We start from the raw sequence: 10,319 nt of genomic DNA, 5'->3' as shown, positions 1-10,319 counted from the left end.
TGAGTTTAAGCTTACTGGGGAGGTTACTGCCGTGGTTGGGCACCGCAGTGGGGGGTTGAGGCTTGCTTCGGCTGACGGTTCCCCCCACCCACCACACCCCCGTGGCATCTGTTCGAACCCTCGCCGCGGCGCAGAGGTTAGGAAAGGCATCCACTCTGAGTAATGGCCTCCTGTAAGAGGCTGGTAGAAAAGCTGGTAGAAAGAGGGTTGGAAGACGGGTGTTACATTTTTATGGGTTAGATGTTTACAAGCAAAAAATAACCCGCACGCGAGTGAGTTCCATAAGTTGCTCTCAGTTTTTTATTTATAAACAATGGCCGGGGGCCCGAATGAATTGTTGACTTGTAGTATCTGTAACCTAAATTATATATGCAGAGATTCGAGATTGCTGAATTAAACAATATTGCCATATAGACTTGTAACAACGAATCTGATTGCTGAAAGGGTAGAGGAAAAAAATAAATTGGTTCACGATTGTAAGATCACACCCTTTGGGGAGAATCTTAAATATAAAGTTAAAGATCATTGGACTAAAGACATCACTACGTCACTGCAAAGCTTATTTAGCCCCTTTGTTAGCATCTCGATTTTCATCGTAGCTGCCATCTCCCTGCGATGCCTAGCGTGCACACGCGCGCACGTACACATAGGCTGCAACTTGGTACTCCGACGACAGTGACCATCTCCCAAGGGACGGTTCATTGTTCCAAGTGACCCACCTCACCTTTTCCTGGCAACATCTTTCAGCGACAATAGATGCCGACATCTCAGGTCAAGCCCTCTAATTTGAACAACGGCCTCACCGCATCTCGGGTCAACTACCTGCGAGGACACAAAGGATCTCGGCCGGCGCCTCTTCACGTCGGACCAAACCTTCCAAATGTTCCTGTTGCTAATATGGCAACAGCCTACTAGTACCATGTTTGGCAACCTCTGTACATATGTGGATAGAATATGTTTCTGGCAACCTTCCGAGTTTTGATCGGAGCTTGACGTGTATTGTAAGGCAAAACACTGTAGGTTTTGTTAAAGACAAGAAGACCTCCCGAGTTTCTTTCACCTCCAATTCCCAATGTAGTGTAACTTCCAACTTACATTCTGGTGGCCAGCGAGGGATTACGAAACCTACACTCTACATTCTACAGCGGTGGACATCAAAGCAGTAGTCAACACTAATTCCTTCGAAGCACCCACTCACTACGCCACTCCGAATCAACAATTCAATGACATTGGCTTCGATCTTCGCTGAAGCATCTTACATACGAACCAATCCCTCGTAGCTGCACCGTCCACTATCCAACTACGAAGCGAAGCCCTGCCTCTACGCTGATCCCTCTTAACTGCACCGTCCCCTATCCAACTACGAAGCCAAGACCTATTTCCACGCTGTGCATCCTACAGCATCTACGACAAGAAATCCCCTCCCCCCGAGGCATTCTCCAACACAAACGACGCCCGCCGCCTCCACCACGTCAACCTAGAGACGCATTCTCCAGCATTTATGAGGAAATCTCTATCAGAGTCATTTCTTCATTATCCACGACGCCCGACGCCTCCACCACGTCAACACAGAGACGCATTTTCCAGCATATACGAGGACATCTCCCCTTAAGGCATCCACGACGCCCGTCGCTTCACCACGGCAACACAGAGACATTGGACACCCTTCTCCAACATCACATCACGGTCCGCACGATCACCTCTAAGCGCCAACGATCGTCGCCGCATCTACAAGTTAACGTTCCACTACTCACTGCATCTAAGTTGTGCAAGAATCTCTAATTCCATTTTTCTTATTCCATTTCATATTCCTACACATTTTGGTTACATGTTTTCTAACCCACTTCCCACAACCATTTACTAATTATTTTCCCTCTTTCCAGCAGTGCATACTTCCATCTTCTCGCCCCACTGCAGTACCGTCACCGCCTTACTCCGACATCACCTTGGGTAAGATATTTTTCCGATCTCAGTGCCACCTAGGAGCAACACGGTCTCCACACATATTTTATTCAATACATGAACGTGTCTAAAGCCCTCTCTAACTTGACGAACTGACCCTATACACGAAGCCAAGCTACGTTTCCACCAACCATGTCTCCCCCTTCTACTTCCAACTCTTCAGAACATTCAACTTACAACACCATGACAACACAAAACTTATCACAGTCATCAAGGATGAGACAACATTACCACTCTTCAATGGCAGGCACATTCCTGTACACACCTTCCTCACTGAGGTACACTCAGAAATACTATGTAGAAATGTCACAGACGACAAAGCAAAGACACCCACCTTAACACCCAAAATTGAACAAGAATGGCACCTTAGCTGGTGATGTCATTCAGTCTGACTTATTTGAGAAAACGCATTCATTTGATAAATTTGTAGATTAATTTAAAATCTTTTGCTGCTTTTGAGCCACTTGGAGCACATTCCCCCTATTCTATTTGGCAAAAGCGTACAATCATGACCCATATGCCACTAAAGAAAAGACAGTCAAAACAGCTTCAGCATTTAAGAGCGAACTCGAAAAAGTCTCAAAAACTCAGACTGGGTCTCAGACAACACAATTTCATTGAATAACATTATCACGGACTAGGCTCTGTATTTGAGTTGGTGCTTCGAATCATAAAACGTGACTCGAAAAGTTCCTGCATTCCAGATTCTGGAACATCTATTTAGCTTCTTTTTAGATAATTTAAATCTCACTGGTGTTAAGGAAAAGGTAGAGTGCAATTACTTAATTTGATATGTACATAGATTACAATTTGTCTTTAACTTACAATGAAATTCCGTGTGAACATAGTGCGAGCGAGGTAATCAGGAGGTCCAAAAATGCCCGCGCGTCTTTTTATACCACAGCTGTATGACACCAGTGCCATGGCACAGGTGCCAATGTATGCCGATATAACCTATCCTATCACTATCTACCCAGCTCCACACAATTTACCCATTTCTTTATTTTTGTGTGAAGAAGGCTCACAATGTATCAACTACTACTCATCTAAAATACATAAGTGTTCGGGGCATAGAGGTGAGGACCCTACTTCGAGTCATCATCTTGATTTACGTCCCCTCTGACCTCTGAGGACGGGAGGCTCCGACTGTGTAGTCTTCCGCTGTCGGCTTCCAAATCTCTTGCATCTTGGATGACAAAATAAGATACTCATGTCTACAACTAGAAATCTTACTTTACATTTTTAGTTAAACCTACACATTTTACACTATACCCAGAAAGCAGGCACTGGCTTCTGCTAAGATGTGGCTTGGCACCATACCTGCGTCCTTTGTCAGTGACACGTCATGGAACATGACAACGTAGTCTCCCTCATTGCATACTTTTGCCTTCTCTCACAATTACACCCAGACACACTCCAGAAAGCTAGCACCATTACATTCACACCAGGTATCACATTAGGCAAATTCTCCAGGAAATTCTCTGACACAGACCAAGTTATCACTCAGATACAAAACCAGTCAGTACCCATAGCACCCACACACACGATAGCACAGGTCACATGGTCCCCCTCACATAACACGAAATCAAGACATACATCACGCACGCGAGATCGCTCACGACAACGCTCTCCTTTAATAACACGAATGTTTTGTACATACTGCCACAAACCAGGATACCTCGTTAACACTTGTTATCACCAATATCTGTCACAACCGAAATGATACTGCGAGCATCGTGGTAGATGTTTCCATACAAGTGATCGTTGTATCGTTGCCGTGTGCTACTAGCACGGAGACAGCACAGACCAGAATCCCCAGATAGCTCTCCTGCTAGACATTCACGTAACACATCTGCTAGACATTCACGTAACACATATCCTGCTAGACATTCACGTAACACATCTCCTGCTAGACATTCACGTAGCACATATCCTGCTAGACATTCACGTAACACATCTCCTGCTAGACCTGCACGTAACACATCTCCTGCAAAGTATTCACGTAACACATCTCATTTGTGACTACAGAATACAAAGACTAATTGCACACCCAGGACAATTACTCCATACCAAGATATGTAATCTTCAACGCTACCGGTACACACCCTGGATATCTCAGACATGTCTTCAGATTCCTTTGCAATGTAGATGGTGTACCTTTCCCAATCATTGGTAAATTTTTCCTAGACATTAATTTCAAAGACGATTGCCCAGACATTCCAGTTACCACCTACGGAGATGACGTCTACTTTCCTGCTGATATCCTCATAGGCTTAACATTGATGAAGCAACATAATATGATAATTTACACTGCTCAACATGGTATAATTTATGCTAATCATTTCCTCCCTGCATTGCCATCAGCAAACCCCAACAAAGTCAACCACATTAACGTGGCCGGGCAGGCAAACTTGATTTAACACCCACCGTTCAAATTAACTGTGCTTCATCACATGAGGATGCACCATCTGTTAACTCAAATGGCACCGCCACACACACAGTCCCAGAGCTCTAACTCTTCATTTTCACGACCAGCTGTAGACATGCTTTCCAAGCAAAACAGATGCACTAACTCCTCACGCGTGTTCAAATCAGCATAACTCAAGACAAAGCGCCCTGTAAATACCATTGACGTTTACATTGTTTACGTCCCTAACCACACCCCTACCTCGACGCTCTCCCCCAAACTCTGGAACTTATTGTATCTTTGAACATTAGTTAATGAACTAAGTTAAAGTACTCAGTTTGCACAATCTTACGGAGACCGTCATGCAAAAAGATCATATAAAGAGTTCCCCGCGACCTCGACATAGAGGCCGTTCTTTACCAGAATCACACTATCCCTGCAATAGAGGACCATCACCAATCCTCTCAACCAAAACCTCTAGTTGCCTTTCCCCGCTATAATCTTCGAAATCAAACAAATTCGTAAGTTCAAAGAATGTATATTCTTGCCTAGGTGAATGGAAGCAATGTCTATTTTCCGCATGTTCATACCATTGAGCCTATTTCCTTTTATTCATGTATGTTTTCCAGTTACCACCCTTCTCACACCATTTTGTGTATGTATCTTCATGCCAAGGTCCTGCAACAGGCCTTGCTTGTCTTGTTTTCTTTTCTTTTCTATCTTCGTAGTGTGGTGCCGTCGATTGATTAGTGTTTAACCAAGAGCACCTCCAATGGGAGTGATCAGAGATACCCACATAAGAACGATTTGGGAAATAAGAAATCAAGGTATACGCTGCCACCACCCAATTGTCTATATGGATATATCTGACCATAAATGGAAACTGCTCCTTGTTATTCACGTCTGACTCCGTCCCCTTTCCTCAGGTCGTTCGGGGTTGGTTCTGGTTAGCGAAAAGGCCTATGCCCAAGTGGGGTAGTAAAAGAATATAAGTGAAGGTTTTCTATGTGTTAATTATTACACTGAAGCAAAAATATAGTAAGAAAATACAAAAGTATATTGTGGTTTTCTCCAACTAGACAATCTATTGATCCTTACAGTATGAAAAATATATGGGTATGCGAGATATTTAATAACACTTTTTTTTTTTTGCTTATGGGCATCATAAGTAAGGTCACAGGCACGTGGAAAAACGTAGTTATTTACGCTCCAACCTTCCGGTCACTGTATAAGTCTACTTACAATATTGTGTCTACCTTCAACCCCATATTCTTATTAGAGAACGATCACAGACAGAATTGTACTCTAAGGATTACACTCTCATAGCTAATGTATATATGCGTGATACCGTCTAACTCCTTCCACGCAAAGTGTTTGTGGAGTACACTCCCTTAAACCCTTTTTTTCCCATACCTGTTATCGGGATAGTTTTTGGCATCAAAACTCAAAACTTAATAATAATAATAACTATCTACCTACTATATCTGCACTATATCATTTAACTCACATATTGACATTTATTTTCATTAATCTTACAGAGTGTACACATACCTGTTATCGGGATAGTTTTTGGCATCAAACTAAAATTTTAGCTGCGCACAAAAAAAAAAAAAAAAAAACGAGACGGCTATGTGTTCGTATCTATGGGTAAACTACTAACCTCCCCTGTTGTATTATTTCGTAAAACTTCATTTCGCTTCTCAACACAGCCCCTAGCTGCTACAATCTCTCCCTAAACTATTTCTCTAGTGGAATCCTGAACTGAAAGTTGGGAATTTTTCCTATTACTCTTAAAATTAATGGTCCTAGTTTACGCCTCTGTCCGAACGTGTCAGTGACGTCACGGGTGGGCGGAGCTACGGTGCGCCCGCTATGTTCGAGAACATTCTAATGTCGTCTCCAAGATTAGTTGAACCAAAATCAGTTGAAATATATTTGTAGCTATCTCCTATTGTATGTTTTTCTTCAATGATTATAGTAAGGTTCTTTGCCAACACATCTTGATGGGTAGACAGAGAACAAAATAAATCCATGATCTATCAAGGCTATATTTTCTACTTTGCTTCTTAGTTGAATAAAACCGTCACGATGTCCATACTACCCAGTCTCTCAAGTCAACACTCAAATAAATAAATAGATAAATAAAACGAAATTCCAAAAATAATATCCCTTCAAAATTCCTGTCCTTAGAGTAGCACCAATATCACGGGGTCAGTGATAGATAGCGGACCGAGCCATGTTATCATCTCGATTTTCAACGTAGCTGCCATCTCCTCGCGATGCCAAGCGTGCACACACGCGCACGCACACATAGGCTGCAACTTGGTACTCCGACGATAGTGACCATGTCCCAAGGGACGGTTCATTGTTCCAAGTGACCCACCTCACCTTTTCCTGGCAACGCCTTTCAGCGACAATAGATACCGACATTTCCGGTCAAGCCCTCTAATTTGAACAATGGCCTCGCTGCATCTCGGGTCAACCACCTGCGCGGACACAAAGGATCTCGACCGGCGCCTCTTCACGTCGGACCAAACCTTCCAAATATTCCTGTTGCTAATATGGCAACAGCCTACTAGTACCATGTTTGGCAACCTCTGTACATATGTAGATAGAATATGTTTCTGGGAACCTTCCGAGATTTGATCGGAGCTTGATGTGTATTGTAAGGCAGAACACTGTAGGTTTTGTTAAAGACAAGAAGACCTCCCGAGTTTCTTTCACCTCCAATTCCCAATGTAGTGTAACTTACAACCTATATTTTGCTTAAGTGATCTCCGGGGATTCCTTGAGTTTACCTCAGAGAAGCACGCTGTATAAGAATTAACGGAAGAAAAAAAAATATAGTTTCATTCACCTGGACAGAAGATTATAATTAAAAGTCTAAAACATGACAAAGTGGAATGATCGGAGGCAACAGGGCCTACCGACTATGATACGTGAAACAAGAGCAGTAATAACAAAATGAAAGGAAGGGAAGAAAGTGAAGAGAGAGGCAAAGGCGGATGACAGCGGAGAAACGTGGGCGAAATTTGGTGGCAGCCAGGGACGGAAACCGAAACGTACGCTACTAAAGAAGACTACATCTAAAGAATTTAGTGCAAGATACGTGATTATGTGAAGAGACTGGTGCAGCGAGCGAACTACAAGCAACAATACAGGATCATGCAGTGCACGCAAATCCCCACGCTGGTACGAGGACGACTACGAGGACGACTACGAGGACGAGCTAGTGAACGAAAAGGATGACTAGGAGGACGAGCTAGTGAATGAGGAGGACGACTACAAGGACGAGGTTGGTGTGTTACTGAGATGCACGTTGTACGTGTGACGGATGACTACAAGGGAAGCAGTCGATTCAAATCGACTTTATCAACTGAAGGTATGACCACAGAAGTTCTCGGTCAGGAGGTTTTCACCTCATTTGTTAATATCCCAAATTTTCGGGAGAAGAAAATACCATAGGGGTAAATAGGTTTTTTAACTTAATTGATACACCAATAGAGACAAAAAACATATCAGATGAAAAGAAAGAAAATGTAGATCCTGAGAAGGGTAGGGCTAGGCTAATAATAAATTTCCAGCAAATGAAGAATATAAACAAATATGAAGATTATAAGAAATCACTTATGAAATACTTTAAGTTAAAGCGTGATCAGGATCCTATCAGGTCTTTGATTAGAATGATACAGACAACAAAAACAAATGAAACGAACAGAATATTGAGCAAAATTAGACGGGTAGTCTAATGACATGTTTTCTATGTTGAAGGATTCAGATTGGATAGAAAGTAGATCTAGTGACATGTTAAAAATTTCTCAGGTTACTAAGTTAATACATCTACACTGTTGTTATACAGCAGTGATGAGATGACTGCAGAAAAACTTTACAGGGATCTTAAAAAAAACAATGGACTTCGGGGAGATAAATTATCTTTTACAAGAAACCAAGAAATTAAAGCAGTCCATATATCATGACAATAGGAATGCAACAACAGAAAGAAATCAGGAACTCTAGAAGTGATTACAGAAAAAGTGGATCTGAATTTAGAGTTAGAAGCACTCCAAGAAATGCTAGAATTGAATGCCATAATTGTAATAACTGGGGGCATAAAGCATGAGAGCGTTATTATGAAACTATTTGCAGGAACTGCAAATATGAGGGTCATGATGAGTATCATTGTAGAGACCCACCTTTTTGTTTGTATCACAATAGAATAGGACCTAGAACACAGGATTGTAGAGCAATGTCAATTTTTCCTATTCACCCAGAAACAAGAGGAAAACCCCCAGACAAAAAAAACACTACAGAGCTAACCCTAAAGTAACAAAGAGACATTATAGTGTAATAAATATTGATGTAAAAGAAAGCACCAACATCAAAGACAATCTCAAACTTACTATAACAATTGGAAGGACTTCTGTATGACCCATCATTGCGGTAGATTATTCAATAGATCTATTAAAATATTTATCGATACGGGATCAGTAGTAAATGTTATAACTAGCAAAGTTTAAAACCAATTGAAACCGGTAGTGAAAATCTTGGAACCAATTCCCTACTTATTGCAAGGAGTAACAGGAAGTCAGTTAAAAACATTAAGTTAGACTAAGTTAGACGTTATTTTGTGTAGAAATGAAGACTTACACATTCCAGTGATAGTTGTAGAAGAATCTATTTTGCAACTATGAGAAAAGAGGTCATGATTATATGTCCTTCTGATTTAGGGATCTTACTGAAATCACAGTTAATCTCATTTTTAAATCAACCATATTTAGAGCCAATATCTGTGATAAAATAACCTATTGAGATAGATGGGTAAGATAAGAATGCTAGATTGGATGGTAGCGGGCAGAGCGGTCTATTGAAGAACACAAAACAGAAAAAAAGAAGAAAAAAGCCCATATAGTGAGCACAACACAGGTGTTCAAGAAATCCCAGAAATTAATAAGAATTCATCAACTCCAAATGAAACTTTGTTAATTGTGGAAGGTGGCATGATAAAGTCGACATTTTTGCACTCTAGAGCAATCAACAGAGTAGAAGTGCAGTTGAGAGGTGTCACTGTAGACTCCGATATCTTAACCATTCCAGAATTAATTAGGATAAAAAAAATGAAATTGGACTTGAGAATTTATAGGGCACACAGGATGAAACGATTAGTACATTGAATAAAGACATAGTTTTAAGAAAAGGTACACAAGTTTTCTTTTCAAGTCTGTTCAAGACTCACTGATATTTTAAACGAGTCCTGAAGCGGTGGAATCGTCAATTTCATCAATCTGTTCAATTCAGGAAGAAACAGATTTGGGAGAGAAATATAAGAATCAACTAGAGCCTACTTGTTGCCCTGAGTTGGAAATAAGTTTGAGTGCATTGCTTGTGAAGCATGATAAAACAATTGCTTTGCTGAGGGACGCCTTGAGCAAAACACCTGTTTTAAAACACCAGATCAAACTAAAACCAGGGACTCAACATATTTGTATACCTAGCTACATATTACTACACTACAAGATCTTTTTCACTATCCACTTTTGTTAACGAATTTCCAAATAACTTGTAATCGTACTTACTAGAATTTCCAAATAACTAGTAAGTACGATTACAAGTTATTTGGAAATTCGTTAACAAAAGTGGATAGTGAAAAAGATCTCGGCGTAATTTTCAGTAACGACCTCAAATCATCCAAGCAGTGTATTTCAGCCTCTGAGAAAGCAAATAAGATTCTGGGACTGATTGCGCGATCTTTTGATTTCAAAAGTCCATCACTCGTTAGCAAGCTATATAAATCGTTAGTTCGTCCACATTTGGAATATGCTGTTTCCGTATGGTCACCGAATCTCATTAAAGACATTGACAGACTGGAAAAAGTACAACGTCGAGCCACAAAACTGATTCCAAATATCAAAAATAAATCATACGAAAATCGACTAAAACACATGAATCTGTT

General features: G+C 41.0%; 1 protein-coding gene across 1 annotated transcript in view; it reads left to right on the top strand.

Moving 5' to 3' along the window:
- LOC143041789 (uncharacterized) overlaps positions 1 to 6,829 on the top strand; it is a 139,776-nt gene extending 132,947 nt beyond the window's left edge. Inside the window, exons 9-10 of the transcript XR_012967818.1 lie at positions 1,884 to 1,950; positions 6,562 to 6,829. The gene's annotated coding sequence lies outside the window, so the exon portion shown is untranslated. The remainder of the gene's footprint in view (positions 1 to 1,883; positions 1,951 to 6,561) is intronic.
- Positions 6,830 to 10,319: the final 3,490 nt, after the last annotated feature.

This window comes from Oratosquilla oratoria, chromosome 32 (genome assembly GCF_046742065.1).
Source record: "Oratosquilla oratoria isolate Oo_2021 chromosome 32, ASM4674206v1, whole genome shotgun sequence".
NCBI lineage: Eukaryota > Metazoa > Arthropoda > Malacostraca > Stomatopoda > Squillidae > Oratosquilla > Oratosquilla oratoria.
Note: the sequence above shows the minus strand (reverse complement) of the source record. Positions and strands in the feature narration are given on the sequence as shown.